The 16393-nt window shown below is 41.1% G+C and overlaps 1 pseudogene; it reads right to left on the bottom strand.

Annotated features, from left to right (window-relative positions):
* LOC144464372 (uncharacterized) overlaps positions 1–16393 on the bottom strand; it is a 36237-nt pseudogene that overhangs the window by 11647 nt on the left and 8197 nt on the right.

Below are 16393 nucleotides of genomic sequence, written 5' to 3'. Positions count from 1 at the left end.
GTTGTAAGACCTAATATATATTTAGATTGCTTCGCCCCGATTTCTCTTCAAGAATTGGCTGCAGTGATTTCTTCATCTAAATCATCAACGTGTCTCTTAGACCCCATCCCAGCTAGGCTACTTAAGGAGGTTTTACCTTTAGTTAACACTCATATATTAGATATGATCAATATATCCTTATTAACAGGCTATGTACCACAGTCATTTAAGGTAGCTGTAATTAAACCTCTCCTAAAAAAGCCCACCCTGGATCCAGAGGTGTTAGCCAACTATAGACCAATATCCAATCTTCCCTTTATGTCAAAGATCCTTGAGAAAGTAGTCGCAGACCAGCTGTGTGATTTTCTCCATGATAATAATTTATTTGAGGAATTTCAGTCAGGATTTAGAGTGCATCATAGCACAGAGACAGCACTAGTTAATATTACAAATGACCTTATGATTGCTTCAGACAAAGGACTCGTCTCTGTACTTGTTTTATTAGATCTTAGTGCAGCATTTGACACAATTGACCATCAAATTCTGCTACAGAGACTGGATCACTTAATTGGTCTAAAAGGTTCTGCACTAAGCTGGTTTAAATCTTATTTATCTGATTGTTTTCAGTTTGTTCACGATCATAATGAGTTATCCTTACGTACTAAAGTTTGTTTTGGAGTTCCACAAGGTTCTGTGCTCGGACCAATCCTATTTACTCTATATATGCTTCCTTTAGGTAACATCATTAGAAATCACTCTATAAATTTCCATTGTTATGCGGATGATACACAGTTGTATTTATCTATGAAGCCAGAAGAAAGTAATCAATTAACTCAACTTCATAATTGCCTTAAAGACATAAAAACCTGGATGAGCACCAATTTCCTGATGTTAAATTCAGACAAAACTGAAGTTATTGTTCTTGGCCCCAAACAACTCAGAGACTCTTTATCTGATGACATAGTTTCTCTAGATGGCATTGCTCTGGCCTCTACCACTACCGTAAGAAACCTCAGAGTAACATTGATCAAGATTTGTCTTTTAATTCTCATTTAAAACAAACATCACGAACTGCATTTTTTCATCTGCGTAATATTGCGAAAATTAGGCCTATCCTGACCCGAAAAGATGCAGAAAAATTGGTCCACGCTTTTGTTACCTCAAGGCTGGATTACTGTAACTCTCTATTATCTGGTAGCTCTAGTAAGTCCTTAAAAACTCTCCAGCTAATTCAGAATGCAGCAGCACGTGTACTAACAGGAACTAAGAAACGAGATCATATTTCTCCTGTTTTAGCTTCTCTGCACTGGCTCCCTGTAAAATCCAGAATCGAATTTAAAATCCTACTGTTAACTTATAAAGCTCTAAATGGTCAAGCTCCGTCATATCTTAGAGAGCTCATAGTGCCATATTATCCCACCAGAACTCTGCGCTCTGAAAATGCAGGGTTACTCGTGGTCCCTAAAGTCTCCAAAAGTAGATCAGGAGCCAGAGCCTTCAGCTATCAGGCTCCTCTCCTGTGGAATCATCTTCCTGTTGCAGTCCGGGAGGCAGACATTGTCTCCACATTTAAGACTAGACTTAAGACTTTCCTCTTTGATAAAGCTTATAGTTAGGGCTGGCTCAGGCTTGCCTTGTACCAGCCCCTAGTTAGGCTGACTTAGGCCTAGTCTGCCGGAGGACCCCCTATAATACACCGGGCACCTTCTCTCCTTCTCTCTCTGTCTCGTGTCCTATTACTGCATCTTGCTAACTCGGCCATTCTGGATGTCACTAACTCGGCTTCTTCTCCGGAGCCTTTGTGCTCCACTGTCTCTCAGGTTAACTCATATTGCAGCGGTGCCTGGATAGTGTGACGTGTGTGGTTGTGCTGCTGCCATGGTCCTGCCAGATGCCTCCTGCTGCTGCTGTTATCATTACTTACATACTTCGACTGTTATTATACACATATGATTATTGTCACACATGTATACTATCAGATATTAATATATTATTATTAATTATAATATTATTACTTTCATTAATGTTGTTGTAAGCTACTGCCATTACTGTCTATCCTGCATCTCTCTCTGTCTCTGTCTCTTTTTTTTTTTTTTTTGGCCCGCCACCACCCCCCCACTTTTGGAAGACAACTTTATTTTTATTTACAGAACTAAAAAAATGTTAAACAACATAAGGAAGAAGTAAGGTAAATAATCAAACAGAAAGTAAATATTTGCATAGTAATACACCTTGTGTTGTTAACATTTATCTTTGATGGTAAACAAGTAGGAGGGTTATTTGTAGAGATGGATTTTGAATAAATGTGGACCAAGTTTTGTTGAAATGGGGTATACTGTGATTAATTGATGCAGACATTTTTTCTACTGTGATTTGATCTATTAACAGATTCTTCCAGTGTGTGATGTTCAGTTGATTTCTTGTTTTCCAGTTTAGGAGGATTGTTTTCTTGGCGACAGCTAGGGCTGTGAACAGTGTAGTTTTAATGTGATTATGTACTTGTACAGATGATATGTCTCCTAAGATGCAGAGTTGAGGGAATAGGGGAATGTGGCAGCCTAGTATATGTGATAAGTGATCTGTGACTTGTATCCAAAATTGTCTAATTGGTGTACAGTGCCAGAGAGCATGCATGTAATTGTCTGTGGTGTGCTGTGTGCAATAAGTGCATCGATCTGATGTAGTGAAACCCATTTTATGTAATCTCTCACCTGTGTAGAGTGTTCTGTAGTTAACCTTAAATTGAATGAGTTGTAAATTTGGGATTTTGCAGTGAGTGAAGTTATTTTTGCATATTTGAGACCAGAAATCTGCATTTGGAGTGATGGAAAGATCCTGTTCCCACTTTGAGGTTGGGAGAAAAATGAAAGTGTTAGTAGTGTTTAGAAATGTATATATCCTTGAGAGTAATTTAACAGAGCTGGAAATCTTTGAAAATTCATCTATAATAATTGTTTGATTTTGCGTGTTAAATGTACTGTTGATTTTGGGGAGAATGGTGGACTTAAGCTGTAAGTATTGGAGATATTGACTGTTAAAAATGTCGAACTTCTGGATTAATTCTTGAAAATTGATGATTTTGGAATCCTGTGCAATATGGTGGAGATGTGTGATACCTTTGTGTTTCCATGACGTTAAGTTTAATGGTTTCCTGTTTATTGTAAAATTTGGGTTGTTCCAAATTGGTGAGCGAGTGGATAGTGCAACCGTGGAGCCTTTGATACAAAATATTATCCACCAAGCTGTCAGAGCTGAGGCTATGGAAATATTCTGAAAACAAGTGTCATTTTTAATTGTTTGGCTGATGAATGGGAGATCTGAAAGGTTTATATTCTTGCATAGTGCCTGTTCGGTTTCTAACCAGTGAGAATCATGATGTGAAGAGGTGAGCCATTGTTTTAAGTATTTTAACTGACTTGACAAGTGATATAATTCAAAGTTGGGTGCATCTAGTCCTCCTTGAAACTTGGGTTTTTGTAGTGTTGATAGTTTTATACGAGGTGTTTTATTTTTCCAATAGAATTGAGATATTGCTGTATTGAGGGAATTAAGCCAGGGTAAATTTGGAAGTGAAGGGATCATGGTGAATAGGTAATTAATTTTAGGGAGGACTGACATTTTTATTGTTGAGATTCTTTCTGACAGTGAGATTGGTAGATTTGTCCAGCGACTGAGGTCATTTTGTATTGATTTGAGTAATGGTGTGTAATTTAGATTGAACAGCTCTGGCAGCTTGGGGGATATGTGGATTCCTAAATATTTAATATTTCCTATGGGAAGGTGAAACTGTGAGGTGAGGGCTGCCACATCCCTTTGGTCCATGCAGAGGGGTAGAATGGTAGATTTTGATAAGTTGATGGAGTAGTTGGATAGAGATGAGAATGATTTAATGACAGACATTCTTGTAGTGATGAGTAGGGTTCCTGGAGGAGGATCAACACATTGTCTGCATAGAGGATTGTTTTGTGTTCCGTGGATATTGATCTGATACCTTTGATGTTATTGTTTTGTCGATGCTAGCTGCAAGTGGCTCCAAGAAAATTGCAAAAAGTGACGGAGAGAGTGGACATCCTTGTCTAGTGCCGTTGTGAAGCGTGAATTGTTGTGAAGTTAACCCATTAGTTGTGATAGTGGCTGTCAGTGAGGTGTATAGTGCCTTAATCCAGTTAATGAATGACTCTCAGAATCCAAATTTTTGTAAAGTTGTGAATAGGAAGGACCAGTTGACTCTATCAAATGCTTTTTGTGCGTCTAATGAGAGGATTATGGTTTCGGTTTTCTTATTGTTTGAGAGCTGCATTAGGTTAAATAATTTCCGTGTGTTACAAGATGACTGCCTTCCTTTGATAAATCCGGTTTGGTCTGGATCTATTATGAAGGGAATGACTTTTTCAATTCTATTTGACAGTGCCTTGCTTATGATTTTAATGTCTGTGTTAATTAGTGAGAGAGGTCGGTAACTAGATAGGTGAGTAGGATCTTTGTCAGGTTTTAAAAGCAGGGTAATTACGGCTGTGTTTATCGTTGGAGGTATACTGTTGGTTATGAGGAATTCATCAATCATTCTGAGAAAAAGGGGTGAAATGGTGGACCAGAAATGTTTATAGAACTCAGCAGGGAAGCCATCAGGACTGCGTGCTCTATTATTTTCCATTTTATTGAGTGCGTTATGAAATTCAGCTGGGGTTAATGGTTGTTCAAGTAAATTAGTTTGTTCTGTTGTTAAATGGGGTACATTAATATTATTGAGGAATTTATGTATGTCAGAAGCATTTGGGTTGTGAGAGGATGTGTATAAATCTTGATAATAATTCTTAAATACAGTGTTGATATCTTTCGGATTATGGTATGGCTTCCCCGCTGATTCTTTAATTACTGTTATAGTTGTTCTATCTTTATTTTGTTTAACCATATTTGCCAGATATGTGGTTGATTTATTACTGTTTTGAGATGTATTAAGTCTGAGTCTTTCAATAAGAAACTTGTTTTTTTTATTTAACAAATTGTTCAGTTCCATTTTGTATTTCTGTAGTTCGCAAAAAATGTTATCAGTAGGATTGGTTGCATGAGCGTTTTCAAGTTCTTTAATTTTCTTTTCCATTTCCAGTTGTGACTTTGTGTCTTTTCGTTTTTTGTATGATGAGTATGAAATTATTTTACCTCTTAAAACAGCTTTCCCGGTTTGCCAGAGTAGAGTTGGCAAGGTATTTGGAGAGTCATTCATTTCCATAAAGAATGTCCACTCTCTCTTAAAATAACTGTCAAATTACTGAAGTACTAAAAGATGTCTTTGTGTGCAGTTTAACGGAGACTAGTGCGTGATCACTGATTGTGTTTGGATGGATTTGTGTTTCAAATATGTCAGAATGTAATGAGTTGCTAGTGAGAAAAAAGTCAATTCTAGAGTTTGTATGGTGTACTTTTGAAAAATGGGTGTATTCTCTGTCATTAGGATGATTTAGCTTCCAGCTATCACCACGACCACAATCCTCCATATACTGTTTTAAAACTATAGTAGATTTAAGTGTTCTGATATTTCCTGTTGTGTTTGATTTATCTATTGTTGGATCAAGTATTGTACTGAAATCTCCACCTATGATTAAGTCTGAGCTGGGTAGGTTTTTAAGGATAGAGAAAAGACTGTGAAAGAAAGAGGGGTCATCATTATTAGGGCCATAAAGATTAACTATTGTGAGAGGGTTGCTATCAGTGGATATGTTAATAATAATATATCGTCCTTCCGGATCTGAAATTGTGTTATTGTGATTGAATTTAACTTTGTTATTAATCATAATTGCAACCCCTCTTTGTCCTGAATTGTAATTTGAAGTAAAGATATGAGGAAAATGTGTAGATTTCAGAATAGTGTTTCTAATATCAGTTAAATGAGTTTCTTGCAATAGACAAATGTCAGCTTGTATTTTGAGCAAATGATTAATGACTTTTAGTTGTTTTGCCAGACTCCCAATTCCACATATGTTCCAGCTTACAAATTTAATTGTGGACATGATTCAATAAACAGAAATATGTGCGCTTTGTTTTGTTTTCTTTTTTTTTTCTTCCCTTTCTTGCTGTGTTTTGAGAAAAAGTAATGAAAAGTGATTTGATTTGATTTGATTGTCTGTGTGTGCCTGTGTGTGTGTTGATTCCTCCCCATTCATAACATTCAACATTTCCCCTTGACCCATCCCAACCCCTCCCCCATGTTCCCAATGCCCTCCTGCAGGTAAAAACAAAAAACACAAAACACAAAACAAAGCAATCAATACATAAGACAAAAAATGGGATAAGGGGATTCAACATTATCCGACGAGAGAGAAAACAAAAAAACAAACAAGAAGACGAACAAACAAACAGACAGAACAAAAAAAGAAAAGAAAAAAATTAAGGAAGAAAGCAAACAAGAAAAAAAAGATATGTATCAGCCATACCCTAGCTGCATAATTTGAAGTCACTTAGAATGAGAAGGAAATGCAAAAAGAAAAAGAAAAAAGGAAAAGAAAAAGAAGAACAATTGAAGAAAAGGAAAACCGTGGACTACATCACCGTAACGAATCTACAGTTTCTTATCACAGCATAGCCCGGATTTGTTGACAAGTGTCCATGGTAACCCGTTGCTTTGATGACGTTTGATGTATGCGACTGTTTACATGAGCAAACAGCAACAAGTTGAAATTTTACCAGTGTTGTGTCCCTACTGGTTTCCAATTTAACTGGTTTCCTTACCGAACAGCTGCAGATGTGCTGCGCCTCCGTCAGCAGATTCGCCACAAATTCACAAACATACACAACATATTAGTGGCGATCTTAAAGACATTAAAAAAAGAAAGGAAAGAAAATATGATATACACAAATTTGCGTCAAGCTGGACTCGATTTCATGTCAGCAAAAGACAATATAACACAAACCGCATGTCTACCTGTGTGAGCCACTGACTCACAGAGCGCACGGCTTTCCTCAGGTATTAGTAAATTACGTCAGCATCCAGGTAACATTTTGATTTGGGCTGACCTGAGACGGCTGGTTACCCTCGGCTTGCCTTGAAAGTACCCACACATATAATGTTTCTTGTTCTTTTTCCACGAGTCTACAAACATATTCAGTGCCACATTACAGTCTGCACAACACTGCACACTGACAAAGCCTTTCATGTTTAAAGTGATATTCGCTGTGGTAGATGTGGGCTGCGACTTTAAGGTGGATACTGGTCACTGATGGAGGAGTTGGTATCGCGCAGTTCCTTTCCTCTTCTCATGATGGACATTTTCATCTTTGTATCAAGAACTTTTGCCACAATGGGACGACTTTTCTGCCTGGATGCATCGGCATTCCCAATCCAGTGCGCTCTGGAGAAATGGATGGCTTCGACCTCACGCTCGTCCATCTTGAGGTTTTCTTTCATGAAAGATTTCACCAGTTGCTCCGTGGACTGGTAAGTTTCTTTATTTGTCTCAGGCAGCCCGTGGATTATTATGTTGTCTCTCATGCTCCTGCATTGCATTTCAAGAATATCATTTGACATTTTGTCATTCTTTTGTTGGAGTTCAGTTGTCAGTTCTTTAAGATTGTTTACTTCGACTGAGTGAGGCTTATCTTGCTTGAGGACTTCGATCAAAGAGTTGTTAAAGTCCATGGCTTGTTTTAGATCCTTGATGTCGTCTGACAACTTTTTTAGTAGATCTAGCTTCTTAAGTTGTTTTTCCATGGTGTTCATTGACTCTCTTATGTGAAGCAGATCTTCTGAAATGCTCGAGTCATCTTGTTCACTCGAGCTCAGCTGCGCTCTTCCATCCTTGCTATCGCGCCAATTAGACATATTGTTGTAGATCGTGTCGATATAAAGTTCCAAATCTTCAATGGATTCTTCCACAAACGATTCCAGTTTGGGTTGGTGAAGTTGGTGATAATTCAGTTTAGTTTTGCAGCATGTCAGTTCGGCTGGTACGAGGTCTCACAGTCTCTGCGCCATTTTCAAAATGCTTCCATGAATCTTAGCGCTCAGTCCTTTCCAGATTTCTCTGTCTCTTTCTCTCTCTCTCTCTCTCTCTCTCTCTCTCTCCTTCTGTCTCATTGTGTCATACGGTTTACTGTTAATTTATTATGTTGATCTGTTCTGTATGACATCTATTGCTCGTCTGTCCGTCCTGGAAGAGGGATCCCTCCTCAGTTGCTCTTCCTGAAGTTTCTACCGTTTTTTTTCCCTGTTAAAGGGTTTTTTTGGGGGAGTTTTTCCTTATCCGCTGTGAGGGTCCAAAGGACAGAGGGATGTCGTATGCTGTAAAGCCCTGTGAGGCAAATTGTGATTTGTGATATTGGGCTTTATAAATAAAATTGATTGATTGATTGATTGATTGACTGCGAGCAATAGCACGTCACTCCAGCAAGGAGTTGAAACTGCAGACCTGCTCTCTCGAGCTCCAACCACATGGTCCGCATAGCACCACCTTGAGAGTCATGGCACTGGTGCAGCTGACTATCGGACCAATGACTCTTGTCCACCCCGTGTACGTGTCATCGCTCGACACCATTCCTCTTCTAGTCGGATCTTCTCAATCGGTTCGAACCACTAATTGATTTCAAATGACTAAACATCTGGGCACAGGTTCGTCAACCTCTGCCTATCTCCCTTCCTCAACACGGTACAGCTCCGTGCTGTGTTCTTGACACCGAGTCAGTGTCACTCAAGGCCCAAGTCTACCCACCAGAGGTTACTAGGGAAGACGATACGCCAAGCACAACTTCTGAAACCTCGCCAACATCATCATGGCATCAAAACAAATCGTTGGCACAATGAGACACCTTCCTGTGTTCATCCACTGATTCTGATGAGGAAAGTGAATACTGCCCAAAAGTGGTGAACGGCATCAAATGCCAACGTCAATGATGTAACCTTGGCTCCCTGGGCCGACGCATCAGCCAAGAGCTCAATGACTCATTGACGCAACAAAATTCCCATGTGCAGCTCTTACAGGGATCCTCTCGTTTCCCTCTGAACCCCTTAGGCACCGAACTCGCTGCCTGTCAATGGTGTGCTGACGATGTGCTTTCAACGTCCATTCTTACTTGTGAGCCTCCTCCGTCTGAACCCTCACGTCACCACTACTTCGATCAGAACATCTGCAAAGACATGATCACGGCATATGTGGACGGGTGCTCCTTTCATCACGAGGCTCAGGTCCGTGCCGGTGTTGGTGTGATATGGGTCAACAACATATCGTACGACCCAAAGGAATTCCAATTGGGTCCGCAAACCTCCCAATATACCGAAATTGCGGGCATTCTCATAGTGCTTCAATTGGCAGTTGAACAAAATGTCAAAACTATGGTCATCTGCACTGACTCCAACTACGCGCGTCTCAGTTTTTCCTGCCATTTGCTGTCGTGGAAACACAATGGCTTCATAACGTCAAACAGGAAACCTGTTCGACACAGAGAGCTCTTAATGGCCTGTGATCACCTGGTCGAAACACATGACATGCAGGTCTACTGGAAAAAAGTCAAAGGACATTCCCGTGCACCTGGCCAAGACAAAGAGCTCAATGACCAAGCGGACTCTCTGGCTAAACAAGATGCCATCAACGGGACGCCCTGGCGACTCTACCCAGAAGCTTTTCCCATCCCTCCCACCCCTTCGGTTTATGCAATCACTCGGGCTCAAACGGCAGCCTCCACTCTGACTACCGCGCCTGTGCGGGCTCCTCTCGCAGTCACTCCTGCCTTCACTGACTCTGATCTGGTTTCCCTCCGGTCTCTTGATCCTGCCATCAATAAAATGCTGCTTTCCTTGTCTAATCGTGCTGTCCATACCTTCTCCGGCAATAATCTTGAATCCATTCCCGGCTTGCGGCACCTGTACAATGCGCGTCCTGTGCTACGTGTCATCAACAGCCTTCTGGTGCATGCCTCTGATACACTCGCTTCACCTGCGTTTGTAGTGCCTCAGAGCCACTGGGGGGTGATGCTAATGCATGCCCATGACTCCCCATGCGCAGGACACAAAGCAACTAAAGCAACATATAAAGCTCTCCAGCAGGTGGCATACTGGCCACACATGCAGAAAGATGTGGCAGACTATATCAGAGGCTGCCTGGTCTGCTGCCAGTTTCAATTCAATCAATCAATCAATTTTATTTATAAAGCCCAATGTCACAAATCACAATTTGCCTCACAGGGCTTTACAGCATACGACATCCCTCTGTCCTTATGACCCTCGCAGCGGATAAGGAAAAACTCCCCAAAAAAACCCTTTAACGGGGAAAAAAAACGGTAGAAACCTCAGGAAGAGCAACTGAGGAGGGATCCCTCTTCCAGGACGGACAGACGTGCAATAGATGTCGTACAGAACAGATCAGCATAATAAATTAACAGTAATCCGTATGACACAATGAGACAGAGAGAGAGACAGAGAGAGAGATGCAGGTAATAACAGTAGCTTACAACAACATTATTGAAAGTAATAATATTATAGTTATAGTTCTGGCTACTGTGGTACAATATGTTGAAAATATGTATTAATATCTGGCAGCATACATGTGTGACAATAGTCATATGTGTATAATAACAGTAGAAGTATGACTAATGACTAATGATGGCAGCAGCAGCAGGAGGCATCTGGCAGGACCACGGCAGCAGCACAACCACACACGTCACGCTGTCCAGGCACCGCTGCGATATGAGTTAATCTGAGAGACAGTGGAGCACAAAGGCTCCGGAGAAGAAGTCGAGTTAGTGACATCCAGAATGGCCGAGTTAGCAAGATGCAGTAATAGAATACGAGAGAGAGAGAGAAGGAGAGAAGGTGCCCGGTGTATTATAGGGGGGTCCTCCGGCAGACTAGGCCTAAGTCAGCCTAACTAGGGGCTGGTACAGGGCAAGCCTGAACCAGCCCTAACTAGCTTATAAGCTTATAAGCCTAACTAATAAGCTTTATCAAAGAGGAAAGTCTTAAGTCTAGTCTTAAATGTGGAGATGGTGTCTGCCTCCCGGACCGTAACAGGAAGATGATTCCACAGGAGAGGAGCCTGATAGCTGAAGGCTCTAGCTCCTGATCTACTTTTGGAGACTTTAGGGACTACGAGTAACCCTGCATTCTCAGAGCGCAGTGTTCTGGTGGGATAATATGGCACTATGAGCTCTCTAAGATATGACGGAGCTTGACCATTTAGAGCTTTATAAGTTAACAGTAGGATTTTAAATTCAATTCTGGATTTTACAGGGAGCCAGTGCAGAGAAGCTAAAACAGGACAAATATGATCTCGTTTCTAAGTTCCTGTTAGTACACGTGCTGCTGCATTCTGAATTAGCTGGAGAGTTTTTAAGGACTTACTAGAGCTACCTGATAATAGAGAGTTACAGTAATCCAGCCTAGAGGTAACAAAAGCGTGGACCAATTTTTCTGCATCTTTTCGGGTCAGGATAGGCCTAATTTTCGCAATATTACACAGATGAAAAAATGCAGTCCGTGAGGTTTGTTTTAAATGAGAATTAAAAGACAAATCTTGATCAAATATTACTCCGAGGTTTCTTACGGTAGTGCTAAAGGCCAGAGCAATGCCATCTAGAGAAACTATGTCATCAGATAAAGAGTCTCTGAGTTGTTTGGGGCCAAGAACAATAACTTCAGTTTTGTCTGAATTTAACATCAGGAAATTGGTGCTCATCCAAGTTTTTATGTCTTTAAGGCAGTTATGGAGTTTAGTTAATTGATTACTTTCTTCTGGCTTCATCGATAAATACAACTGAGTATCATCCGCATAACAATGGAAATTTATAGAGTGATTTCTAATGATGTTACCTAAAGGAAGCATATATAGAGTAAATAGGATTGGTCCGAGCACAGAACCTTGTGGAACTCCAAAACAAACTTTGGTACATAAGGATGATTCATTATGAACGTCAACAAACTGAAAACGATCAGATAAATAAGATTTAAACCAGCTTAGTGCAGAACCTTTTAGGCCAATTAAGTGATCCAGTCTCTGCAGTAGAATTTGATGGTCAATTGTGTCAAGCGCCGCACTAAGATCTAATAAAACAAGTACAGAGACAAGTCCTTTGTCTGAAGCAATCAGAAGATCATTTGTAATTTTAACTAGTGCTGTCTCAGTGCTATGATGCACTCTAAATCCTGACTGAAATTCCTCAAATAAATTATTATCATGGAGAAAATCACACAGCTGGCCTGCGACTACTTTCTCAAGGATCTTTGACATAAAGGGAAGATTGGATATTGGTCTATAGTTGGCTAACACCTCTGGATCCAGGGTGGGCTTTTTTAGTAGAGGTTTAATTACAGCTACCTTAAAAGACTGTGGTACATAGCCTGTTAATAAGTATATATTGATCATATCTAATATATGAGTGTTAACTAAAGGAAAGACCTCCTTAAGTAGCCTAGTTGGGATGGGGTCTAAGAGACACGTTGATGATTTAGATGAAGAAATCACTGCGGTCAATTCTTGAAGAGAAATTGGGGAGAAGCAATCTAAATATATATTAGGTCTTACAGCTGTGTTTGAGGTTAGATAGGTACTATCTGAGGACAGGAGGTCATGAATTTTGCCTCTAATAGTTAGAATTTTGTCATTAAAAAAGCTCATAAAATCATTACTGCTAAGGGCTAAAGGAATACAAGGCTCAATAGAGCTTTGACTCTCAGTCAGCCTGGCTACAGTGCTGAAAAGAAACCTGGGGTTGTTCTTGTTTTCTTCTATTAATGCTGAGTAATAGTTTGCTCTGGCATTGCGGAGGCCCTTCTTATAAGTTTTGAGACTGTCTGTCCAGATTAAACGAGATTCTTCCAGTTTGGTCAATCGCCAATTCCTTTCAAATTTTCACGATATTTGTTTTAACTTACGGGTTTGAGAGTTATACCAAAGAGTGAACTTTCTTTGCTTTTTTAACTTCTTTTTAAGAGGAGCTACAGAGTCAAGTGTTGTTCGCAGCGAGCCTACGGCGCTATCGACAAAATGATCAAAGTCGGTACAGGAAACCTCTGTTACTGAGGGACTTGGTATTGAATTTAACGACGGAGTAATCTTTTCCTTAAATTTTGCGACAGCACTATCTGATAAACATCTAGTATAGTAACTGTTGCTGAGTGGCATGTAATCGGTTAAAAAGAAATCAAAAGTAATCAGATAATGATCCGATAGCGAGGGATTCTGTGGAAAGACTTTTAGGTTATCAATTTCAATTCCATACGTCAGAACTAGATCGAGGGTATGGTTAAAACAATGAGTGGGTTCATGTACACCCTGACTGAAGCCAATGGAGTCTAATAATGAGATGCAGATGCAGTAGCCAGGGAGTCATTATCAACGTCGACATGAATGTTAAAATCGCCTACAATAATAACTTTATCTGATTTAAGAACTAAACCGGATAAAAACTCTGAGAATTCAGAAACAAATTCAGAATACGGGCCAGGAGCACGGTATACTATAACAAATAAAAGTGGCTGCGAGGTTTTCCAGGTCGGATGTAAAAGACTAAGAACGAGGCTTTCAAATGAATTATAATCTAGTTTAGGTTTAGGGCTGATTAACAGACTAGAGTTAATAATGGCTGCAACTCCCCCTCCTCGGCCGCTGCCTTGAGGAATGTGGGTATTATTATGACTGGGAGGAGTGGATTCATTGAGACTGACATATTCATCTTGACACAGCCAGGTTTCTGTGAGACTGAGTAAATCAATATGATTATCTAATATTAATTTGTTTACTAACACTGCTTTAGACGATAGAGACCTGATATTTAACAGTCTGCATTTAATTCTCTTGTTTTGTCTTTCTGTCACAGAAGAGGTTTTAATTTTTTTTTTTTTTTTTTTTTTTTATGAGGTTGTTATGCACAACTTCTCCAACTCCATAATTTAGGTTGTCGGGGGACAGACACTGTTTGTATAAAACTATGAAAACTATGGCTGGGTAACTGAACTAGAAGCTCAGAGAGGCGTATAGGACTGCGTCTCCAAGTCCTGGTCTCAACTCTGGGTTGTCAGGGATTTGATTTACTAATAAAGTTTGCCAGGTTCCTAGAAATGAGAGCAGCTCCATCCAAAGTGGGATGAATGCCGTCTCTCCTAGTAAGACCAGGTTTTCCCCAGAAAGTTTGCCAATTATTAACGAAACCCACATTGTTTGCTGGACACCACCTGGACAGCCAGCGATTAAATGATGACATGCGGCTAAACATGTCATCACTGGTCAGATTTGGGAGTTGTCCAGAGAAAACTACGGAGTCCGACATCGTTTTTGCATATTCACACACCGAGGCAATATTAATTTTAGTGACCTCCGATTGGCGTAACCGGGTGTCATTGCCGCCGACGTGAATAACAATCTTACTGAATCTACGTTTAGCTTTAGCCAGCAGTTTTAAATTTGACTCAATGTCGCCCGCTCTGGCCCCAGGGATACATTTGACTATGGCCACTGGTGTTGCTAACTTCACGTTCCTCAGAATAGAGCTGCCAATAACCAGAGTTTTATCCTCAGCGGGTGTGTCGCTGAGTGGGGAAAAGCGGTTGGAAACGTGAACAGGCTGGTGGTGAGCCGTGGGCTTCGGCTTGGAGCTGCGCCTCTCACGAACAGTTACCCAGCCTCCCGGCTGAACGGGAGTTGCCGGAGGACAATTAGCAGAGGCTAAGGCTATGCTATGTGGCTCCGCACCGGCTACAGGGGGCTGGCTAACTACCGCAGCTACTGAATGGTTTTCCATGGTGTGGAGCCGCGCTTCTAATTCACTAAGCCTCGCCTCCAACGCAGCAAATAAGCTACACTTATTACAATTACCACTGTCGCTAAAGGAGGCAGAGGCCTAACTGAACATTTGGCACACCGAGCAAGAAAGAGCAGAAGGAGAAGCCATCGCTAACTGTAAAGCTAATGTAGCTACCAAGGCTAGTAACGTGCAAACAACAGCTAAGAGATTAGCGAGAAAGTCGTAGAAAGGAGGAGAGCTGTAAGTGCTTAAACAGAACCACTGTGGGTTAAGACTTGAAGTAGACGTTAAAGCAACTGAAGTGAGAAAGCAGGCTAGCAGAATTCACCAGAGCAGTACAGAGACGCTGTCACAGAAACACCGGAAATGACACAACTCGCTTACCGCAATACGTCTTGATGGTTTCAACCATCATGACCGCTCCACAGAGCTCCCTTACAGCGAAGAGGCATTGCTTTCCCATGGTCAGACTTGCAGATTGACTGGGTGGGGCCTCTAACCAAATCAACCTGAGGAAACAAATATTTTCTCACAGTCACTTGCGCTTTCACCAAATGGGTGGAGGGCCTGCCAGCCCCAAATGACACAGCCCAAACCACTGCATACTTACTGATGAACCACATCTTCTCTCGGTTTGGTCTGCCCAGTCGTGTCGACTCAGACAGAGGGACACACTTCACCTCTGAAACCATGCAACATCTCTGGGAGATGTTGGCCGTGAAGGCCAACTTCCACGTCAGTTATCACCCTCAGGCTTCGGGACAGGTAGAGCGAGCGAACCAAACGATAGTCCAAATACTAAAGAAGTATGTGGCATCCAACCACAAAGATTGGGATGTAAAACTGCCTTTGGTCTTGATGGCCATCAGAGCCACTCCCCACCAAACAACAGGAGTTTCTCCCTTCCAAATGATGACGGATCGACAAATGACCCTCCCCCTACACCTGCTCTACCAGCCAGGTGAGGCTAACATCGCAACAGCATATATGACCCATCAGTATATGACTGACTTGAACAAACACTTAAAGGCCACATTCACCTCCCTCTACCTCTGCTCTCCAACACCCCCCCTCCCCCCCCCCCAACTCGCCTCGTCTGTGCCGGCGAGACGAGTACCGCAGCACGGACTATCGCATCCAGACGGTCCAGGTGTTTCTTCCGCAGGCTCCGCTTCACTCAGCTGCTCGATATACCCGCTGCTTCTTCCCACATTAACCTGAATAACAAACCAGGGCTCGGTGCTCCGGTTGGATCCAAACAGAGAGCTCAGTTTCTGAAGAGGGGCGATCATGCTCTCCTTGGAATTCATGTTTCCCTAAATGAACCGAGCTCCCCAGAGCCGGCAGCACTCATGCAGCCCCATGCGTGATATTATGATAATTTTTTGGCACTTAACAGAATGTGTTTGGGCATATGTTTCTGGATAAAAAAGTCTTTGATGAAGATGTGTTGAAATTTATTATCTAAAATTGTTTGAGTCTGTTTAGTCAAGATATGAAACAGAAAAAGGAAAATTCAAGCTTTTGCTCCCTTTATTTTAGTTGAATACCCCTGCTCTAAAACATTAATATTTAAGTATAATTATACAGCTAAATGAAAAATACCAATATATACAATACTTTTTTGTGATCAGTTTTTTATTCAAAGATTATTTACATTATGGTGCAAAGTATCATCACATTCATAACA

Source organism: Epinephelus lanceolatus, chromosome 9, assembly GCF_041903045.1.
Source record: "Epinephelus lanceolatus isolate andai-2023 chromosome 9, ASM4190304v1, whole genome shotgun sequence".
Lineage (NCBI taxonomy): Eukaryota > Metazoa > Chordata > Actinopteri > Perciformes > Serranidae > Epinephelus > Epinephelus lanceolatus.
The sequence above is the reverse complement of the archived record's forward strand: the minus strand, read 5'-3'. Positions and strand labels throughout refer to the sequence as shown.